General features: G+C 38.4%; 1 pseudogene; it reads left to right on the forward strand.

The window, feature by feature from the left end:
- Positions 1-663: 663 nt before the first annotated feature.
- Positions 664-2,667, forward strand: LOC100775086 (annotated as a pseudogene).
- The last annotated feature ends 5,981 nt before the right edge of the window (positions 2,668-8,648 follow it).

Here is an 8,648-nt window from a genome sequence, read left to right on the forward strand (position 1 = left end):
ATCATAAAACCATTGTTTGTACACTTAAAATGTTAATATAAGGACTTTGTTAGAAACATTTCTAAAACACACAGATGTGATACGTAAATATATATATTTTTCACACACACACACACACACACACATACATGTATTCTGTGAAAAGAACTATGGATTGTGTGTCTACAGACCCCATTTCTATTCTTAACCTGGTCATCAATTATCTGTATGACCTCAAACAGGACACTTAACCTTTACATTTTTTTAGACAGGGTTTCTCTGTGTAACCACCTTGACTGTCTTGAAACTCTCTGTAGAACAGGCTGGCCTTGAACTCAGGGAGATCCACCTGCTTCTGCCTCCCTAGTGCTGGTATTAAAGACCACCACCACCCAGTAATCTTTAGCTTCTTTATCTAGGAACAGAAGTAATTTTACAAGATAGTCTCAAAGTTGCTTTCTGGTCAAAGGAGCAAGAGTTTAATTAATAATAATGCCCCAAACAAAGGCCATCCTGATTAAGCCAACTAACTTGTTTAGTCTGAATTCTTAGTGTACAAGTATACCTAATACAATGAGGTCCATTAGTTCCTTCCTCTTCAGAAAAGTTCTGTAAGATGGGGTGGGACAAGAAGTTTCCACTGGAGTCCAGGGGGAGCCGGAAGCGCAGTTAGTAGTGGCTGGAGCTGGGCCCCCTGTGGTCCCACACCGGAGAGGCTCAGTTATGCAGGAAAACCTCAGATTTGCTTCATCAGGAGATGATATTAAAATATGGGATGCTTCATCTATGACAATGGTGGATAAATTCACCCCCCACATGTCACCACATGGAATCAGTTCATTATGTTGGAACAGCAATAATAACTTCCTTGTGACAGCATCTTCCAATGGTGACAAAATAGTGGTGTCAAATTGCAAATGTAAACCAGTTCCACTTTTGGAGCTTGCTGAAGGGCAGAAGCAGACATGTGTCGATTTAAATTCCACATCAATGTATTTGGCAAGTGGAGGCCTAAATAACACTGTTAATAATTGGGATTTAAAATCAAAGCGAGTTCATCGGTCTCTTTAGGATCATAAAGGTGAAGTAACTTGGGTGGCCTACAATTAGGATGACTGCTACATTGCTTCTGGGTCTCTCAGTGGTGAGATTATTTTGCACAGTGTAAGCACTAATTCATCCAGTACACCTTTTGGCCATGGGAATAATCAGCCTATCTGGAACGTGAAGTACTCCTTGTTTAGGAAGTCTCTCCTTGGTAGAATTTCGGATAACGGAGTAGTGACCCTCTGGAATGTGAGCAGTCAGAGTTCATACCACAGCTTTGATAGTACCCACAAGGCTGCAGCTTCAGGCATCTGTTTCTCTCCTGTCAATGAATTGCTGTTTGTAACCATAGACCTGGATAAAAGAATCATCCTCTATGACACTTCAAGTAAGAAGCTAGTGAAAACTTTGGTGGCTGACACTCCTCTGACTGCAGTAGATTTTATGCCTAATGGAGCCACTTTGGCTATTGGATCTTCCTGTGGTAAAATATATCAATATGACTTAAAGATGCTGAAGTCACCCGTGAAAACCATCAGTGCCCACAAGACATCTGTGTAGTGTATGGCATTTCAGCACTCCACGTCTCTGATGAAGGCAAGTTTAAGTAAAGGCTGCTCAAAAAAGGTCACATCAGTGAGCAAAGGGAGTGTTGCTGTGAGTGGCGGCAGTGGGGCTGCTAAAATTCCAGAAGAGTCAGAGAAGCAACTGCCCCTTCCATTGCCACAGTTCTCCCACAGCCCATGACGACAGCTGTGGGCAGAGGAGCCGTTACTGTGCAGGACAAAGAAGGCTTGCACAGAAGCATAAATACAGATATTTTTATCTAAGGAAGCAGATGGTGGAAAAAGTCAAGATTTCTCCAACTTTGATGATACTGGGGAAAGTAGCCTAGGTGACATGTTCTCACCAGTCAGAGATTATGGTGTAGTCAACAAAGGAGGTAATGAATCTGTAGGCAAAGAAGATGGCCTTGACTTTCTACCACAACTGATGAGCTAGGTGTTCCCATGAAGAAAAATTCCAATCACTTCTGGCACTCTGGTATTGCACTCCAGTCCTCTTAATCTCTTCATGGACTCTACAGGGAAAGTAGAAAAAGTCATGATCTGACAGCTGAGATGAAGAAAACACACCTGGGGAAACAGGAGCCAAAGGACTCCTTGAAGAAGTTGACAAAGTTGATCTCCTCTGGTGCTGAACCTGGAATTCTGAATCCCTCTCCATCATCTAACCAAACAAGAAATCTTGAAAATTTGGAAAAGCCAGAAAAAGAAATTGAAGCCCAGTTGATACATAAGCCTTCAGTCAATGGATCCTCAACTCCAATTCCAAAGGTAGCGTCCTCTGTCACTGCTGGAGTAGCCAGTTCATTCTCAGAAAAAATAGTCTATACCCTTGGGAACAATCGGCCAAGTGCAAATCTGCTTCATTTAGAACATGATACAAGAATCTTTGGTGGACTTCAGGGAAGCTTGCCATATGGACATTGTGAATTTGAGAGTGGAGATGATTAAACAGTTTCATGTGCAACTGATTGAAAGACACTCTTTGTTGGGAAGGTACTTGGTCAATGAAGGCTTGGTGGTTGAAATCAAAAGGCTTTGAGAAGAAAACAAAAGACTACGGGACCACTTCTGAAGAGACACACTACCTTAATTTTTTATGATTTAAGTTCCTCACAACTGAGAATGACACAGAATCTGTATTGTTTTTATGATCTTGATAGTGGATTTTGCAGCAGGCACTATTCCATCTTTCAGAAATACTTATATTTTTATATTAAAACTGCACAGAATACCATGTTCCTACTAGGGAAGTCAACAGGATCTTGATGTTCTGAATGCCTTAGCTATACACTAAGTGTCCTTTTCCTAAGAGAAGAAAATGTGCATTTAAGGGTATTTTATGTTTTGTAAATGACAAAAAAACGTATTTTTGGTGGACAAATTGTATTCCAATTTTTTTAGGTAGCCAACATTTAAAACATTTTATGAAGAAATAATTTTAAAGTGGCAATTGGATTTTTTCATGCTACTGATAAGTAATTATTTTGTTAGCATGATGACATCAGGTATGACTTATTTATTACTTATATGTATGATACATTTTGAAGCTTTAGTTATACAAATACATAGTGCCTTTGGCATTTCTGTTGCTGTGTTCTATTTCTGAGGGCTTTATATTTTGGTCACCTAACTTTACATATGAAAAACTTCTAAAGGTTTGGAAAATTCAAGGGCTGTACATCTACTGATTGTCTAGTGAATTAATGGAATGCAAAATCATACAATAAGGTTTTAATCACCATGGCTTAATTTATAATCAATGAAAATTTATTGTAAGATGCTAAATATCACAATATTGTTGCCATTTGTCCTTGCAAGTGAAAAGCATAGATTTTTTTTCTGTGTTTTGTACCATTAACTTTCTCTAATTATAGTATGCTACAAATAGGATTTTTCTATTTCTTGTTTTACCATAGCAGTATTTATATAGGTTCATCATGAAAAGAATTTGCACATTGGAGCAGGTAGTCATGCTCATCTGCTTGCTGTGATCCACAGTTTGATAGCATTTGGTTAGGAGAACTACTCATCCATTTACATTCTTGTTGCCTCTTGCTTGGCCAAAGATTTCAACTGTGTACTTTGTATATAGGTCTGTTTCCCAGTTTTGTTTTCTGGGATCAAACGACTTACTAAAACATAGCTTAGTTTCCTAACTTTATGTGTTTCTTTTTAAGTGATAGAAGGTATAAGGATCTATTTAATAAATATAAACCTATGAATAATTATTTCCAAAAACAAAATAAGAATGTGACTTTTCCCAGGTGATCCTGTGGTGTTTTCTTGGTGGACATGGCAGCATTGTGACTTGTAACAAGTTTTCTTATATGTCACTCAAACAAGATTAGAATGCAGAAGTATTTTGTTTATATGCTATATTTTAATCTATTGATATTTTCCTACTTCCCTTTTCTATAGGTGCATATATTGTTATTAGAAGGGATCTGATAAAACGATTTAGTAATTGCATGTGTATAGATGAGGCACTTGTCATGGATTAAATATTGAGTACAGTAAATAAAATTTTGTATTAAAAACATAAGAAAAAGAAGTTTCCACTGATCCCAAACAATAAACACTGACTGAGATACAGATATCACCCTCTGTGCTGATGATAGGTGACACTGAGAGCACTGAGTCAGGCAAGCAGCAATCAAGAAGAGGAGAATGAAATGAGGAAAACCTAGCCTTCTCCCAGAGGTGAGTACTTCAGTACTATACAGAAGGACCCCAAGAGATGTGCAGATGCAGAGATATTTTCTTTGGACAGGTAATATAACCACTTCATCAAAATCTGAGTTACAAATGGTCTAATCCCAAAGCTACACATTCAACAATCAGAAGTAAATGTACTCATTGGATTCCCCATCCCACCCCCAGGACCTCACCATAAATATTGTTGAGTATTCTGGTTCTTTTAGTGGTATCTGTTTGTTTGGTTGGTTTTTTGGCATCTCTTAGAGAGTTTGACACCCATGAGACTAAAGAATGCACAAGCAAATTTAGAGATTGATGGCAGAGAAATTGACCTTTGTCCCCATACAAGTCATGAAACCAAGGACACAGAGCAAATGTCATCTTTACCCTGAGTTTTCTCAACTAATAATCTTGGTTTGTTCCTGTGCCAATTGCAAGATTCTTTGTCACCATGTCAAGCCCGAGTTGCCAGATTGCCATGCCTCAGCCTCCTGTTCCAGCCTTACTCATTCACTAAGAAGACAAATGACTGGAAGCGTCATTGCTTTTCTTCCCACACCAGTGATGTAAATGTGTGGCAACACTGCACACACTTCTAACATAGTGTTTTAACCTGTCATTTCCCTCTGGCCTCCAGGAAGAGGTGCCCGGTTTCCCATGCTCAGTTCTGTCATGTGCTGTTCTGTAGGTATATCACACTGCAAATAAACCTGCCCTGAAAGTTCTCCTAATAACAACTACTAAAAATAACCACAGCCAAATAAAATACCAAATAACTACACACCAGTGTCTCCCCAAGAAAGTCTTTCTACAGTAGCCCAGTTGAATGCTTGCATGCTTCCTTCTTCATATCTTGCAGAAGAGTGAAACAGGCAATCATAAAATCAGAGTAGGGCTATTAATAGGCTGAATAGATTGGGGAAAAACTCTCTTAATTTACCAGTCTACATATTTTTTGGTCTAGGAGAGCATTAAAAAGGAAAGTGAATTCTTCTTCCTTGTGGAGCATTTGCGTGGTCCCTGGGGACTCATCTAATCACCAAGCTCTACCGTTCTCTTTGGCAAATGCTGTAGAGGTGGTGGAGGCTTCACATCTTGTGTATTGCTTCCAGGTTCTCTGGGAGTACTTGTGTGTTATTAAACTCTCCTGTGATTTTTCTGCAAGAGACCAAGAGACAGGCACAAGGAATCTCAGCTAATCAAGATTTTACTACGCACCAGAGTACTTCAAACTGCAAATAGAGCCCTTTGATTTAAAGAGAACAACCCCTATTCCATTCTCAGTCCTCTTCAGTGGTCGTTAAACAGAAATGTTTCAAGAGGATTCTTCCCTTCTGTTTTAGCACCCAATCAATACAGTGCAATCTAGGGCAGTCTTTCTTGTTCAACTGGTCCCCTGCTTCTAGAAACTCACTGTCTTGACTTAGGATGGGTAAATAAATTTCAAGATGATGTGTGTCCTGGCAATCTAATTAAAGTCACAAAAAGAAACAGAATCCACTGCAGGATGGGTATCTGATTTTAGTGTCTGCCAACTGCAAATAGCTCAGAAATGTTACCTCCTCAGTGGAAACATTTAATTTCCAATATTAACTTCCTATTTTTAATGGCAGCATTTGTGCTGCTTCTGAAATCCAAGCACCTAAGAAGATAAAGTGATGAGTCAGAAGTTTGAATTGAAGCTACGGGCAGTATACACACCAGTTGTCCTGTCCCTTTTAGTTTTTAGTCTGCCTCAATCCTAAAGAGTTCAATTCACTTGAATACCTGTATTACTACAGGTACCTATTCATCATGTGACAGCACTATCTAGCTCATCCTACCTCAGGTCTCTTCATCTCTGGTCTTAGTAGTCCAGAATTTTCCTAGATTTATTCCTTGACCTACCCTATCGAATTGAAGTTACAGAGGAGCAGGTCAGTTTGTGCCTGTGAATATGCACATTCTCACTGAACATAAATGACGTTTTACAGACAAAATGTGAGCATAAGGAAGACTTCTGGTACCTGCCTAAATATGAGCGATATATGCTCATATTTAAACCCCAAAGGCTCATATTTTTAAGGTTACCCAGAAAGGTAAAGCTCCACATAAAGTACAGGGTATGCAAGATCCAGGATGCGTTAGAACAGGACCAACACTGTGAGCCTGTCCTAGCTGTATGGTTGATAGTGTATGTGAGCATCATCTCACATACAATATAAAGTCACCTAGATTCTGCTTCAAGTGAACTTTCACCAGGCAGCTGACTGATGCAATTCTACTAGATTATTTCCTCAATTGAAAGCTAGCCATGTAGCACAAGAAGAATTATACAGTTAGCATCACAGTAAGTTTTAAAAGAAAATCTATTACCAGAACAATGTGTCACTGTTTATTAAATTCCTGATAGGAAATTATAATGCAGGAAGAAGAAGAAGAGACTGAGCATACTGAAGAGCAACTATGTCCAACCCTTGGCCACTGACGTCAGACAGCTCAGGATAGCAATGAACATAGCCCAGTGCAAAGCCATAAGCTTATTCAAAACATGAGATTTTTGTGGTATTTATCTAACTATATTGTGTGGTCCTCATGCATGGCTTTTATAGAAGACATCTTAATGTCTAAATGTAAAAAAGTTGTACATGCCTTCTAAAGGATAAGACAGTCTTCCACAAAGTAGGGTTCAGTAACATGGAAACAAATGGCCAATGGCCAGCTAAAGAAAAACACAACAAAGGAAACAATGCTACCATTGGGCCTCAACTACAAATTTGACTGTCACAACAAAAATAAGCCAAAATTCATTTTCCTTCTTGGTTGTTTTCACATGCAATGAAGACATGCTGAAATGTCTTTAGTATACAAAGTGACAACTTGCATACAAAAGATAATAATTTTAAACTTAATGGGGTCAATATGCATGATATATATTCAGAAATGATTTACCTTACTCCTCCAGGTGTCCAAGTAATTACAGAATAAAGCTGTCTGGTATTTTAAAAAAGTATTTAGGGCTCAATGTAAATACTTTTGTTCTTGATTTTTTGGGCTATGAAATCTAAGTACTCAGAGTTCTTATCTACCAGCTAGCTTTTGGAGACATTATCACTTTAGTGCCAACACCTCACACCTTCCTCATCATCATCATTGTCATTATCATCGTCACAACCAACCACCACCAACATGGTCATCATTGTAATCATCATCATCATCATCATGGCAAGAGAATAGTTAGCAACTTCTCTAAACATCCAGTAAGTTCATTGACTATTACTTATTGAGCAGTCAGTATGTACAAGTATGTACTATAGTAGTCAAAAAACAGATGTGGAACCAATGACAAGTTTGTTATCCTCAGTTTGATAAACATATTGTCTTCATAGTAGCATGACTAAGATTGGAATAAGGAGCTATTTCAAGCTAAGAAACTTAGAAATAATAGAAGCCATCTGTGAACTTATCACACTCCTTGCAAAGTGCTAGAGGAGAAAATATGGACTATAATTGGCAATTCTGTTTTCGTAATTTCTACTTATGCTGCAGTGCAAAGCCATTGGCTGAACCACTGAAAAGATTCTTGTTTTCTATTGAATCATTTGGACATCAGAGTCAAATGCTAAGACCCCCTCAAGTGAAGATCACTTGCACCCATTTTTGCTCAAGAGCACTCAGTGTTGAGCATTAGATTTTATCACACCAGCTGAATGAGAGCTGCCAATCCCACAGGAATGAAGTAGGAAAACTGGACAGAATCCCTGTCACACCATCTTTATCCTTATGAATTTCTATGCATAGAAAGGGGGGGTCCAAGCTGCAGCATTCCTGTCTAAGACAGGAGAAAGAAAACAGACTTGGGAAATGAGGGCTGGTGATTCTGAGTTAGCCTTAGAAAGCCTATCCAGGCATTAGTATCCCCTTCCCTAAAGTTCCCCACCACAAGGATAGACAAGCTATCCCCAGAAAGCGGATATTATGGAATTTCCAAAAGGAGATAACTGTAATCACCCACACTGAAAACTTCAAAAGCAATTAGAACCATAAGATGATATGCGATATGTTTTTGTTTGTCTATTTCTTTGAGTTTCTTGTAATTTTAGAATTGGCTTTGCTCTTTGGATAGAACTATGTGATTCAGTTTAAATCACAGTTACAGTGAATCTGTAGGTGACTTGGGAAACACTATAATCTTAAAAATAAGTATGCTATCCCAAACTAGGATGTTTTCTACTTACTTACCCTCCTTAACTTCTCCCTGAAATGTTCTATAATTTTCAATATACACAATTTTCATGATACTTTTCTTTCAATTTTTTATGACATTGACTTATTTTTCTTGTCTAATTGCTCTGGCTAGAGTTACCAGTACAATGC

This window comes from Cricetulus griseus (assembly GCF_003668045.3).
Source record: "Cricetulus griseus strain 17A/GY chromosome 1 unlocalized genomic scaffold, alternate assembly CriGri-PICRH-1.0 chr1_1, whole genome shotgun sequence".
Lineage (NCBI taxonomy): Eukaryota > Metazoa > Chordata > Mammalia > Rodentia > Cricetidae > Cricetulus > Cricetulus griseus.